The sequence below is a fragment of the Panicum virgatum genome, chromosome 1N, assembly GCF_016808335.1.
Source record: "Panicum virgatum strain AP13 chromosome 1N, P.virgatum_v5, whole genome shotgun sequence".
NCBI classification, from domain to species: Eukaryota; Viridiplantae; Streptophyta; class Magnoliopsida; order Poales; family Poaceae; genus Panicum; species Panicum virgatum.
This window is the reverse complement of record NC_053145.1, coordinates 65908672-65924317: the sequence shown is the minus strand read 5'-3', so window position 1 is coordinate 65924317 and position 15646 is coordinate 65908672. Positions and strand designations below refer to the sequence as shown.

General features: G+C 42.6%; 1 long non-coding RNA gene across 1 annotated transcript; it reads left to right on the top strand.

Annotated features, from left to right (window-relative positions):
• Positions 1-9453: 9453 nt before the first annotated feature.
• On the top strand, positions 9454-14537 carry LOC120657630. Its single transcript, XR_005668250.1, has 2 exons — positions 9454-12713; positions 14227-14537. It is a non-coding gene; the product is annotated as an uncharacterized LOC120657630 (long non-coding RNA).
• The last annotated feature ends 1109 nt before the right edge of the window (positions 14538-15646 follow it).

Here is a 15646-nt window from a genome sequence, read left to right as displayed (position 1 = left end):
CAGACATGACACATAACACCTGTTCATCTTCAAGCTTGAGCATATGAGTTGTGCTAGCAGCTTCACAGTATGTAATAATTGGGCCGGCGAGGCCCATTAGAAAATCTGAAAAATCTAGATATGCAAGGCCTATTTTGGTTTTTTCTCAGGAGTGATGATTCAGGAATCGGTGCGGCAGTAATTCATCGCATGTATGCCTCGGGAGTAAAAGCACATGCAGAGAGTAATCAAATCCGCAATAAACGCTGGTTGTTTTTTTCCAAGAAAAACTAATGACGGAAGTGCTTCTCTTGGTCTTTGAGCCAAGCAAAAATAGGCCTTGCATAGTTGGATGGAGGAAGTATTTGTGAACATTTATGTTTTTAAAATAGGACTATCAAAAGAGAATGGAGGGAGTAACATATTGATGGAGATCCAATTATAATGCAAAGGAGACGGAGGGATCAGATCACTCTCACTCAATATCTTAAATAGCGGGCTATAGTGGCGCTATAGCAGTTTCATGTAGCTGTTGTGTTATGATAACTGCAATACAAAATAGTGATGGTGCTAATAGTGGTTTGAGATCCCACCGCTAAATCCTATAGCCAACAATTTAAACATTGCTCTCACTCACCATGGTCCATGGACAAGGATGACAGGCTCAACAGGAGTGTACTGCACGAGATGCAGGAGACACATTCGTACGCACTATAACCATAGCCCGTCCATCACGGTTTGGGACACATCAGAAATTACTCTGAGACTGGTACTACTGCTCCTTTCCTTTCTAAATACATGGACTATTGTTCTGCTGTTATTTTTTGGTTAAAATGGGTAACAAGCAAGCTGAGTAAAACAGAAATCGCCACAAAAGAAAAACAGCGTTGTTTTCAGAGAGGACTAGATGAAAGAGAGTGGAAGGGGGGCCATAGCCCATAGCAGTTCGCTTTTGATTAGCCAATAGGAGAGAGAAAGCCATGGTCTCATTGGCTCAGTACCTGAAAACGACTGGTGGTGACCCGTGAAAGTTTGGGCTGCTGGGGCCCGCCTGCATTGGGCTCAATGGGGGTGGTACTAGGTTGTTGCCCACATCACAGGCACCCGGGACCGCCACCACCGCATCCAACCTTCCCTTTCTTTGAGGCAAAATGCCCCGTTGGTTTTTTCTTCATCCTTTCGCCCCTCTCCCCGCTTGAAAATCATTTCATGACTAGAACTTCGATTGCCACTGCTTTGTATGTATATATAGAGGGAGGAGGATCATTTGACACTTTGTGCATCGTTGATATCTTTTACATGCAGAAAAGCATCTTATGATCATATTCCAGCCTTTTTAAAGAAATAAGCCTCTAACCGACCGTTCATGTTGTCCCAGTAATAGCCGCATCATTCACTATGACAAAAGAAAAGAAAAGCCACCTAACACATGTGCCGAAGAACACTGCTAGATAGGACATGATAATAACTTTATCTGCTAATGCACTGGTTGGTCATCAACAACCCAGCTGGCAAACACACCATCCTACGTGTATATATTCAAACTCATATAACCCTGACCCCAATATTTGTAGCGTTCAGTACATCCCATGAGTGATTGTCGGTTAATATCTTTGTACGATCCAACTAACAAACACCTGATCCTACGTGTTTGTTCAAAGTCAGAGAACCCTGTCCCCAACCTTTATAGCAGTTAGCACATCCATGAGCAATTGTCGATTAATATCTTTGTACGACCGTTCACTCACGGGCATCAACAATCCAACTAGTAAACACCGCATTCGACATGTCCATGTTCATGTGACCCTGACCCCAGCTTTTGTAGCAGTTAGCAGATCTGATTGTCAGTTATTAATATCTTTGCACAACTTGATCTAGAAATTTAGTCCTTTTATTTTTACCCTTTATTAAAGAACTGTTCATAATTTAGTCCCTTAATTATACCCTTCCACGTTAAAATACAAAAAAGATGGAAATAAAACCATCTCTTGGTTAATTAGCCACTCATCCTGTGAGAGGGGCTCGTCCCAGATATAGGCAGTCCTATGATGAAATGCTCTCCTAGTCTTTACCCTTTGTGGGTGGAGTAGCAGCTAGAGAGTGAAGATGCAATATATGCAATCATGCATCTGTACTCAACCACGCCATGGCTCAATCAGCACCCAAAAAGCTTTCCATACAACAACAACTCATCCTCCTCGTACCACTGTCCTTTGTTTTGTTGCAATAAACAAATTAAAACACTGTGGGTGGGCGTTATGACCGATGATTTCTTTAGCTCTAAACTCCACACTAGAATCCAGGGTCCTTGATTAGGGTTCGCAACTTTTAAGGTTTTTCCTTCTCCTACTCTCCAATGACTTGACCCGATGGTGCTTAGCTAATAATGATATGTATATTGTTGCTTTTTTTAGAAATGTATATTGTTGCTTTTGGTGCAACTAATCCTATACGCGCGTTGTGTTCAATTGTGCCCTAACAACAACTTTGCTACTCCTGTTTGGAAGCACCCCACTTCTTTTGCGTAGCTAGGAACATGCCTGCTTTTTTTTGCATTGCTTCCGCTAAAGCTAGCTGATGAGTACATGCCCCTTTATTCCTTTGTCTATGTGTCTAAGGCAATTGACTATGCTTAGAAGATCCAAGAGCATCTGCATTTTAGAATGCAAAGCTTCTTTCAGGTGGCTCTCCCTTTTAATTTCTTCCCTTTTCACAAGGATAAGATCAAATGTATTGAAATAATATATAATTATAAGCTGAAATGCAATTAAGCCAATCAAATTATAAATAAACTATATCTCCCATGCAGTTTAAGTTATTATTCAAGTATCACAATGACATCAAACAAGTAGCATTTTTCCTTAATTATAACATCCCTCTCCCTCTAACCCATGATAAAATGCACTTTGAGTCAAACGGAAATTCCTTTCCGAATGGAATTTTCTGAATTAGAGTGAGGGATGTTACAATTATGAAAAAGGTAAGCTTAGAGATAAATCAAACAACCTGGCCGACGTCATGCATACGCAACACTCCAACCCCATTGATTGTTTAGTAGGTGTTTAACGACCTTTCAATTGCAAGGAAGGGCCGTCACTAGAAGCCAATATATGGACCTGCATGCCGCAGCTGCATTAGCAATGGTTTAGTTTACTGGTCGTAAACTAAGCTGTGGACATTTAAAAAATCTCAAATATATTGGAACGCACCAAAATATAAAACTAAAGAAATGGACCACGCATTTTAATTTACCTGGGCCAGTACTATATAGGAGTATACTACAGGAACTGAAACTTATTAGAAGCCCCCAAAAGGCGAATAAATTGTACAATATTCAGAAGGGACCTGCCTGAGATCGAGACGAGGAATCTTTTGGGAGAGGAGGCAGGCTAGATGCCTGTACGTGTATACTTAAATCATACATACTGTATTTTTTTCATGGGATCGTTAACAAACTAAACTAATCATCAATCAGTAGTGATCGAAAGAACGTCATGATTTTTTTTTTGAAGGCGAAAGTCATGATTTATCAGTCTGGTAAAGGAATCAAGCCATATTTGTTCGGCACAGATTAGGGAGGATTGGAACAGTCCGTACATCTTTTTGCATTCAAATTATCTTCTGCAGTCCATTTGTTGCCATTTGTCGTCTTATATGTGATGACACCGATTGATTTGAGATATGTGCTGGCGAAGAGTAAAATAAAGGCAGCTTTTCCTTTGAGATGGGGGCTTTTCGAAGCATCTTGAGCTGATGATAAATGCATGGTTAGGACACTTGATTGCTTCAGTAGTACTCGTCCACGTAAAGACGGTTCATTTATCCTTCAAATTTTGTCACACAAGGACTGTTTGTTTAGATTGTAGTAAAGTTTCTCTAATTAAAGTAATATCAAATATCAAAAAAGAATTGCATCGAGAAGGGTATGAAGCCAATCAAATGTTTAAGTAGATGTTACTTTTCTGATTCGAATGCATTTGTATTTATTGAGGATCTAGAGAACTAAATAAACATCGCATTCTTCAAAATCACAACTGCTATTAGTTAATTAAGAGTAACAAGATCATTTTCCACTACTAGTAATACTATGTCTGAATTTTTTTAAACTAACAGTCTTTGTGGGACGGAATAGTAATCTTAATAGGTAAATGTTCATTAATAAAAATATTCATAAAGAACCATGCATGCATCCTATATATTCTCCACGTTAAGGGTGTGTTTAGATCTTTTGGCAAATTTTTTCGAAAGGGAATTTTACTATTTAGAAGTGTTAAATAAATATATTTACAAAAAATTTTTGCAGTCCGCTAATTATGGATTAAGTAGGCTCATTAAATTCATCTCGCGATTTACAACCCATCTGTGCAAAAAAAAATTGTAAATAGATTTTATTTAATACTCCATGCATGTGTCCAAACATTTGATGTGACATTTTTGGTGTAAAATTTTTGGATCAAAAAACACCCTTTGTCGTCGTGTCATAATTCATGAAGGAAATAAATGTTCGCAAGATGAGATGTGAGTTAGTATATAAAAGTGAATCACCACAGTTAGTCTTGTGATATATGCACAGTACATCTTATCAGAACACTAGGTAGTACTCATCACTCATCAGGCACAAGAATAATGACGACGTTAATCGCTGATAATGGATTGGAGTATATGTTATTGGCACTAGGCGCATGCATGCCACTGCATGAAAAAGCTTCATTGGTACCGGGCCGTTGCCCCCGCTAGTACCGGCTGGAGCAGCCGGTACCCGTTGGTACTAAATGAGCGGTCCATTTAGTACCGGTCGCAGTGTCCGGTACTAAATGTGCTGTTCCTAAAAAAAATACATTTGAATAAATGTGTGTGCGCCGGGGTTCGAACTATAGATGTCCATTCGGGCCACCCGGCCCGGCCCGCGCCCGGGCCCGCACTGGCCCGGTCATCTCCGGGCCGTGCCTGGCCCGGCCCTACTCCTTAGCGGGCCGTGCCGAGTCAGCCCACGGGCTGCGCCGACGGCCCAGACACAGGCTCGCGGGCTAGTTTCGTGCCGAGCCAGCCCGCGGAGCCCGGCCTGCTTGTCGGGCTCGGGCCACCCGCGGCCCACGAAGGGAGGCAGGGCGCGGCAAGGGGGCGGCGTCCCAGTCGCCCGCGGGAGGAGGGGCGGCGGACCGGCGAGGCGCGGGTCGCCGGTCGCGGGAGGAGGCGCGGGTCGCCGACTCGCCGGTCGTGGGAGGAGGTGGGGGTCGCCGGCGGCCGGTCGCGGGAGGAGAGCAGGAGGCGAGGAGAGGAAGTGCGGGGGCGCTAGATCTAGGGCTGCGGTGCGGAGCAAGGGGCGGTGTCGAGGAGGAAGCGGCGGCCGGCGGGGCGGAGACGACGAGGCGGCGGCCGGGAGGCGGAGCCGAGGAGCAGCGACCGACGGGGCGGACCGGAGACGAGGAGGTGGCACCATGGCGGGGTGGAATCGCGGTCTTGGCCGGCATCTCGCCCTCTCGCGGCGATGCGGTCGCAGTCTCCGGCCTCGAGGCGGGGGCGGGGACGCTGTGCGAGAAGGCAGGGGAGCGGGAGGCGGGGGTGCGGGCGCTGTGCCGCTGCACGAGAGAAGGGAGGGGCGGGGGCGCTGCGCGAGAAGGGAAGGGGGAGGGGGCGTTGCTGGGCTGGGCTGTCTTGGCCATTGGAGTTAGCGGGCCAATATCGGGCCGGCCTGCTAACTCCGTGCCGGGCCGTGCCAGCCCACGGGCTGGGGTGACGGCCCAAGCCCGGGCACGGGGAGCGGGCCGGGCCAGCCCGGGCACAGTTTGGACCGGGCCGGGCCGTGCTTGGGGCGGGCCAAATTGACCGTGCTTCGGGCGGGCTAACGGGCTGCATGGACATCTATAGTTCGAACTCGTGACCTGTGGCCTCGCGCGTAGTCTCTTCTACCATCCCACCCACACAGCACATGTGAGAGCATTGAAGATGCCATCCTTTTGAAGTAACTGAAACGGACTATTTAGTACCGGGCCATAACACCATTTAGTATCGGGTGGTGTTATGGGTTTATGGCTCGGTACTAAATGGCTAGGGGGGCCAGAAGCTATTTAATACCGGGTCATAACACCAACCGGTACTAAATGATGACATTTAGTACCGAGTGGTGTTAAAAACCGGTACTAAATGGTTCTGAAGGGCACTGTGCTGTAGAACCGGTACTAAATTGGTATTAGTACCGGGTTTAAAGCAACCGGTACTAACGGGAACTGGACGAATGCCTCTTTTCTAGTAGTGTGCATGGAATAACTACTCATTGGATGGATCTGACGAATCTCAAGTATAGTAAGCTAGTGATGGATCAACGACTGACGACAGAGTAATAGAAGCTTAGTTTGACTTAGGGAGTGTGGAGATGTCGGCATCAAAACCAGCAGCGGCTGTTACCACAGTTCGCATCCACACGCAGATATAGTATATACAAATATATATAGATGGGCCAGCAGGCCACCACCAGGCTCGGTCAGTATTAAGTAATCCTAAGTATCCTGGTTAACTACTGACTAATGAATCACCACGCACATAATGTGACAGCCTGTGCCGCGTGCTTCGAGATGCCAGCCGGCCCCTGATCGATCTATATATCTATGCGTACTGCCGACAGGAGATGACCGGGTCGGCCGGGTGAATTCAGAATAACAATGCATCATGCATATGCTAGCTGCTCTGAATAATCTGATCATCATCACTGTCTGACAATGCATGAATGAAGAATGCCCGCAGTATAATATATAGGTAGAAATTTGGATTTAAGAGTGGTTTAATTAGACACACAGATCTGCTTCTCTGCTGGAGGTAATGTGTGATCGGGTTATATTATTGAAGCTACTACTAACTAGTCAGCAATGGTGTGGTGGTAGAACAGAAGAGGTCGATCGGCCAGCATGCATGTTCTCGCGGGGGACCATGGATGGTGGCCATGGCAGCATGCAGTACAGTGCCACCGAACGAACAGCTCAGACTGCAGCAGCAACGCACCAATCGTGGATGCGATGCCGTGTGCTGCTGTTCACTGCTCAGGGAAGTCGTCGTTCACATCCTTCTATTTTTCTTCTTCTTCGATCTGCTTCACTTGTTACCTTCTCTGTCTGTTTTTTTTTTGGTTTTGCATCTCAGGACCAATAGTACATACCACCACTGTGTTGAGCACAAGGAAACTGATAAATTAAGCTGGTGATGTAACTAAATGCGTAGCTAGCTAGATAATTAGGTCAGTTTCTATGGGAGTGTCATCGACACAGTTACTAAGACCGTAAACTAGGCAATCAAGCTGGAGGAGTATCATGGAGATGACACCATGACACACCTCTCACATTTCATGACACTCCCCCTCTTCTCTCTTCATAAAAATTTTATCATGTCAGCAAATTTAATGCTCATAACACTACTATGACACTTCCACTGAGACTGGCCAGAGTTCCAGACTAGTTAACTAGCTTGTAAACATGCATATATATCATAGCGGGAGTGCTTTGGGGATCTTGATTTATCGATGATTATTACAGCTTTGATATCATTATTTTTCAGTAGTTTTCTTGCCAAAACTATACCATTTTCTTCCTACGAAAAGACATTTTTGACAATTTAACTGATCACAGGACTGCTAGCTAGCTACTCTATCAAATCATGCATCTAAAAATCATGGTACTGTGCTATATGTGCAGCATATATAGGTGGTGAGACACCCACACACATCCTTGTCACACCAGGGATCACGTCAGTGACAAAGTTTTAATTTGTGTCCAGTGTGGACCTTCTCCTGCATTGTAACTTTAGACATGGACTGACCCGCCCGTGGCAGCAGCTAGCTCTGTGCCTCTGTGTGTTGCGGGTCATGTACTACTGCTGGCGGCCGGCCTAGCCGTCAGGCTCAGGCAGAATTGTAAATTGTTGCCCGCCCACCGGCCTCGTGCAGTTCCCGGCCGTCCGGCCCCAAATATACACATGCATTTCCACTCAACTTTAATCCAAGCACACAAGTTGGTGCATGCATGAGAACAAAGTCATTTATATTTTATAGGGACCAGGAGCTCATACATACACTACCCACACACATCAAGGGAGTAAAATTTACTTTGATTGCATTGCTCTAGCTAAGAAATTTCTTCAAAAAAATAAGTTCAGACAAGGGGATTATAGCATCATATCATTATATTGCTCTAGGAAATTTAATAAGCCTTAATTAATCTATACTTTCTCCAGTATTTTTAGCTTTTACTACAGACACATGAACTCTTATATTAGACAGATAACATAGGATTGACACTGCAAGAGTACTTTTTTTTAACGAACCAGGCAGGAGAGCTGGCAATTGTATCAAAAGGAAGATGAAAGTCCATACTGAACAATACAACAACAGAGAAAAACAGCAAGAGGTCTTACAAAAATATGTTCATATTACGATATAATGCACCTAAGTGCATTTTGTATGGAGAATGCAACCCACCCTCTCTGTTGCAACTGTGACAGTTCTAATTGCAACTAGATTGTAACCAGTTGCAACCGGGTTGGTCCTAGTTCCAACCGGTTCGCGTCCAGTTGCAACCGGGTTGCGTCCAGTTGCAACTGGTTCGCATCCAGTTGCAATTGTTCTATTCTCTCAGTTGCAATCGGTGCAGTCTCACTCGGTTGCAACTCCAGAGTGGGTGCATTTTGTACAAAGAGTGCACCTTGTTGCACTTTAGCATATATAAGAGAGAGCTGTGGTGTGTGTAGGCCACGCGCAGGAGCAGCATTGGCTGATGAGGAGAATATATACTATACATATGTAAGTATAACTCTTGAAAGAAAGACTCACTAGCTAAGTATATAAGAGCAAGTATTATGGTGGGCTGTAAGTTGGCTAAATGCTGAGGTGGAGGAGAGATGAGAGAAAAGAGAAAGGAGGTGGGCTGTAAGCTTACAATTTGCTTATGCACAAGAACTAAAAAAACTTGTGAGAGGGATAAGTGGGCCATGCATTAATAGTGAAGGGCTCAACCACTATATGAATAATGGGCTGAGAGAAAGCTACAAAAAATTCTTGTAGCCCACAGCTAGTTGTATTATTAGCCTTGCTCTAAGTAGTTTATGGTTGGTGTGCCCGGCCCCTAGATGGCGATATGCTATTGGTTGTCTCAGAAAGTTCTTCGAGAGCATGTTGCATTGTTGGTGGCGCTCGCTGTCATGGATACATGTGGGGTGGGGGCGGTCGGTGTCCCCCAGCCCCAGCCCCAGCCCTTGCCAAAACAACCGGCCAATCGGACGCAAAAGCGCGGGGCCGCATACATGTCAGCAATCCAACGCTTTGCTTGCATTGTTTGGTCTCACCTCTACCAGCAACTTTTTTTTAGTTTTATTTTCGTCTTATTTTTTAATGAGAGAGCTAGCTAGAGAAGAGAGATCAGAAGAGGGAGATGGAGCCCACTTCTTTAATCTACTGGCCTAGAGAGAGTAATGCGAGTACTAGTCCATCCACCGGCCTTTCAGTGACTCTAACTAAACCTTATCATTACCTTCTCAGCCTCTCTCTCTCCTCTTCTCCATTAGTCCGTCCGTCCTTCACCTCGCTCCTCAGCTCCATGTATGGAGCTTTCCTAGGTAGATGCATGGCGCCTACAACGAGGAACCAGCAGCAAGCAAGATCCAGTACTCATCATACCATCATCCTATCTAGGGTTTTGCGGCCGGCCCAGCTGTCATCGATCTTCTTCTTCATTCTAACCGGCCAGGGGCGGCGGCCGGGCTTATATAAGCTACCTCTTACTTGCCTAGATCGATCCATGTAGCCAGCCCAGCCAGCTACCCCTTCCCAGGTCTCATCACCTCCCTTAGCTTGTGCAACCAAATGCCCCGGAAATCTTCACCTTACCTTGTTCAATTCGACTGCTACATACTACTTTCTCTCTCGATATACGCGAGTGTAGATCGATCAATCGATCCTCGATCTCACGCATCTCCATCCCCTTCTTTGTCCGGCGGCGACTGTGGTGTACACTACACGTGTGGCGCGTGGAAAGATAAACAGATCGTGCGGTCCGGTTGTTCTTGATTCTTCGATTCTCTCTCTCTCTCTCTCTCTCTCTCTCTCTGTATATATATCACTTCCCTTTTGATCTTTTGATATATAGCTGCTACTCGATCTACATATATATCCTTCCTCAGAATATAATGAAGGCCGGTGTCTAATTTGATGCGTTCGTGTTCCTCTTCGTTCTTCTTGATTCAAAGCAAGCTAGCTGCTACTAGCTCCTCCTTCGTTCGTGTATATATATGGATCCAAACATATATATATATAGCTAGATATATACATAGATGTGGCATCTTTCTTTCCCACTGATGATCTTCCCTTATTAGACGGGATTCAGATATTATTATTAGCCAGCTAGCTACAGTCGGTGCTTGCAGGTGCAGCACCATCAAGATTCACATCAAACTCATCTTCAGTTATGCGCTGCTTCGCTGTTGCTATACATGCTGCTGCATAGCTGTTGATTGAGATGAGAATCTTGATGATGCTGCATCAGCAGACACTCACTCATCACCTTGAAGATCGAGGCGGATCCGGCCGGCCGGCGCAGCAATTGCATTGGGGACGAGTATTTCCTTCCAAGCCTTCTTTCTTTCAGTTGTTATCATGCTTATTAATATTTTTCACTTGAGTTAGTTGAGATAATTATTATTCCTGTGATCTCTCTCTCTCTCTCTCTTTTTGCATACTATACATTTAATTTGTTTCATCGATCTTGCTAAGCAAAACGTACTGCAGAATGAATCATGCATCCTAGCTATATAGACTCCATCGTGGACAAGTGTTTATTATTTGCCTGATGTTGGGCCCAAAAAGAAGAAGTGTCGCCGCGCCGCAGATGTTAGTAATTTGCCCTTTAATTTCCTCACTCATCGCTCCATTTCAATTGATACATGGCATCGTCAAACCCTCATTCTCAAGGTAGCAGGCTGCTGCGGCAGTGGAAGGCGATCGAGTCTCGCTTGCATTGGTTTCATTGTGTGGTTCAATTCGTTTCCAGGTGGGACAACTAACCAAGCTTATATATAAACACTAGTTCATGATTATTAAGGCCAGCCGGGCCGGGGCAACATGATTTTATGGTGTATTATGAGTTTACTAATTGTGCACACACTTATTTGCTGATTTATTTGAGGATAATTTCCTTTATTTGGATCGAAGAAGTGTCCATATATCATTATTAATAAGCTTGCTTACACCGAGCTTAAATAAAGGTTCTAGTTAATTTGCGCATATAGTATAGTCCATGTAACCTAGCTACGAGTAGTATAAATTTCATTCGGTTTGCTGTCTTGCTCGCTCTTCCTAGTGTTTCCCCCCTTTTTGATTTTGAAATATATGGTACATCATCTTTAATTTGGTCTATATATATCCGGCCTCCCTCAAGATAGATTAATCCAGTACTAATACTACTGGTATATAAGATACATTAATTGGCAATCTATATAACTAAATAATTACTTTATGTATTCAAAGAGTTCTGTTTCCTTACTAGCTAGCTCATTCTCTGCCATCTACATATACTTATTTATTTCTTCTTGTGTCCCAAAGCAAACCCAATATATGTGCCAACACTGCACTCGCGTCGGCATCATCATCTGATTGACGTACAGATATGCTGATCTACAAAATATTCCCAATCATCATTAGTTTAGATGTTGTGTCACCTTAGCTAACTGCATATATTCTCTAGCTGTATCTGTATGTACTCTCTGCTGCTACCTCAGACATTATATATGTTGCATTGTACGCACTCTTATATCCATTTCCTATATATATAAAGCCGGCCGGGTGCCATGCATCCAATGCAACAAATTAAAGACTGCAGGCATGCATACTCTTTGTTTGAGTAGCTAGCTAGTTGTGTCTAGACAGCATATGCTTGCCTAAGCTAGCTATTTGTTCCTGATGCCTGTATGTGTGTTTAATTTCCTCCCACACACAACCAATAGTGCAGTGCAGACAGCATCTTATCTCCCTCACCAGAGAGGCTAGCTGCTTTATTTTTTTCTTAGTATGAGTAGTCATCATATAAGCTTAATCATTCCTGGTAATAGATGGTAAACTGACCAACAAGTTTAATTAATTTCTCCCAGATTTGTGTGTGATCGAAATATATAAGATGGAAATATCTTCTGATAAATATATATATGTGGTGTTGATGAGTTGGTCATGCAGTACTTGGTTGTTTGTGAAATCTCAAGCAGGTGGGCCACTGCGACTACCAACAAGCTGCAGCAGCCATGCATGATATCATGAGAGGAAGAAGAGAATAACACAATACCGGCCGGCCGGGAAGCAAGAAGGGGCATATGATTCAGCAACAGCAGTGGCATCAGTTGATGGAGTATGATGATGAAGAGAAATCAGCAGTGGCAATGCCTGTGCCTGTGCCTGGGTAGAAGAGAGATGCTAGCTAGCTAGCTGCTGCTTCAACTTGTTGGAGTGGACCATTGCATTGCATTGCATTGCATAGATGCATATGGATGGATCATATCGATCGATCGATCGATCGATCTCGACTGATGGATGCAGCAGGGTGGTGGTACGTACGCAGTACATTGCTATTATTGTGCCAAAGGAAGGGGACCAATATACACATAATGCACACACCAGATGAGCTGCAAGGTGAGGGACAAACCTTGCAGACTCTGGTGGTGGTGGTACAACGTACTACTGATTACTGGCCCAACAATGCAAGCTAAAGGTGAAAATTTTCAACTCACCTTACCTATTACTTTTGCCTTTCTGCAGGCTGCAAACTGCAGGTCTTTGTGTGTGTGCTCTCCCTTTATTTATACTGGGTCCGATATGCATGATAGATTTTTAATAGTTTCAGTTCACACTGCATGCATCCATGATCGATCTGTATATATATATATATATATATATATATATATATATATATATATATATATATATATATATATATATATATATATATATATATATATATATATCTGTAAAGCCTGCAAATTGGATTGCCACAGTTGTGTGATGGTCCAGCTACTTACCTGCTGATGATCGATCATACACATACTGTGAGTGATAACATGCTGATGAATGTAATAGGAGGCTAATGCTGTGATCGAAACCCACCTCAAAAAACTTTGCATATGCATAGTATATGCATGCATGTCTTATGAGGCAAAACAATAAATATGTTAGGTTATATACTGTGTAAGTGTGCGACGAACAGCACACTCTAAAGGCCTCAATCGGAGTTTAATTTTCAAGCTAATAAGAGCTGCATCTGTGGGTTAATTAATTTTACATGTAGTACTGATGACTCTCTGTTATTCTTAACTTTCTCTTTATCCATGCATGCAACATGTATTTACATGCACGCTGCTCTTCTGTTTGTTAGTTCCGATCAGGAAGAAGCTAATCTTTTAATAGGGGGTGTTAATTGGTGACCCTTAAGTGCACCTCCGATCCTCTTTAGTTCAAAATTTTGTACTATTTCTTCAAAATAGATCTCAATTTCAGAAATTAGTACAAAACTTTGAACTAAAAAGGGTTGGAGGTGCACCTAAGGTTCATCAATTAACACCCCTATCTTTTAATAATCGTGGCATGAATTTACATGTTTAATTAGTTCCAATGAAGCTTCCGATCGACATGAATAATGTCTGATATGTGCACCGCATATATATTGTACTGTTGTATATATACTACTTGAGAGTTGAGAGAATTATTAATAACTGGGCCTGTTTAATTTGTTTCAGATTATTTGCCCCTAAATTTTATATATGATCTGGTTTAATTTATATAATCTCACATGGATAACAAACACTGTAGATTATAATCTATACTATCATATTATCATAATCTCATAAGCTACCCAAGGTATGCTTATTTCAGGATTCAGATTATAATCTGGATTACATAATTAATCTAGCACTTATAAGCTGATTATATATAATCTGCCTAGGAAACAAACGGGCCTTAAGTAGGATTATTACAGTCTAAATATATAGTGCATGCTAGCTGCATTGTATATAAACTGTGGGGAGGAGTTGGGTTTTACAGTACTAGTGCAACAATTGAATTGTTTCAGTACCGGCCGGCCAGTAGTACGTACCATGCATGCATGCAGCATGCATCAACCTAGCTAGCCGGGTACATGCTGCTGCGTGCATGCATGTATATATGACTACTTCAGGTCTGTGTAATGTTTCATCAGACACGTATTATTAATTACCTTTTTTTTTCATCAGACACGGATGGATGGTCGATCAGATCGATCGCGTGCATTGCATTGGGTAGCAAACATGCAGGTACTGAATACTATACATACTGATGCTCAAAATTGCTGATGATGCATGTTATGATGAATACTATACATACTGATGATGCATGTGTTATATATCTGTTGATGAGCATTGTTCGCTAAATGGTCATTTAGCCCGTTTACATAAGGTTTAAGTGTTAAACAGTGGTACGCCATTTCCGTTTAATTGGTGTTTTGACTATTTAAATGGTCATTTTGCCAGAATAATAGACTAAACAGTATGTGACCGACGGTTTACTGTTTAGTGTTTAGGATAACACTGCTAACGAGTCTCTCTGGCTAGCTAAGTAACTATATATATATATATATATATATATATATATATATATATATATATATATATATATATCTTATCATTTAAATTCTTCAGGTTACATATATACCGGCCAGGTTACATATATGCTAGATCATATTTGTATATATTGTGTCCTACAAATCTATATAAATGTGATTAATCCACATATATCTATGTATATTATATTACTCACCTACATATCTACTACCTCCGTTTCGTGTTGTAAGTCATTTCAACTTTCTGAGAGAGTCAAACTATTTTTATGTTTGACCAAAATTATAGAAAAAAATTATATATATATATATATATATATATATATATATATATATATATATATATATATATATATATATCGACCTGCTATCGATTTGGGTGACGATATGATCCACGGTGTTGTGTGTGATGAGAGTCTGAGAGAGATATCGATCGACGGTTCTGCTAGCTCCTCGATCAATCGATATGCGTGACGATGCGCAGCGGTGGCACACCAGCTAGTAGCTAGCGCAGGATGACACTGCACTGAAGCACCAGCACAGTCCCACTTGTTCCTTAGCAGTAGCTTGTTGTTAATTAGCTCCTAATCCTCGCTGCCTGCCTGTACGTGCACTTCATGCACAACAATTAAGTACCATCGATCCATCTCCCGTCTTGAGCACAATTTATTAAGCATCGTCCATCCATCCATCCTCATTCAACCACTACTGCATGCCCATTAAAGCATCACACATAGGTTTATTTTTCTTATTGCAAGAAAATATAGAAATTTGGTTTTCTAAGCCAGCCTAGGGTACACAAACTAATCAAGCCAGAGATGAAACATGCACTCCATCGAATGAACCTAGCTTCTAAAACCTCCGATTTTCTATTTTCTCAATCCCAACAATCGGATCAGCACCCTCCGATTTTTGTTATTTCATTAGAAGATATATGCCATCTTGCTTGACAGTTTTTAATTTTTTTAGATAAAGAATTAACCTAGCCTCTATATCCATCATGTGGATATATACGACCAACAGTTACAAGAGGTTTTACACTCTAAACCTCAAACGAG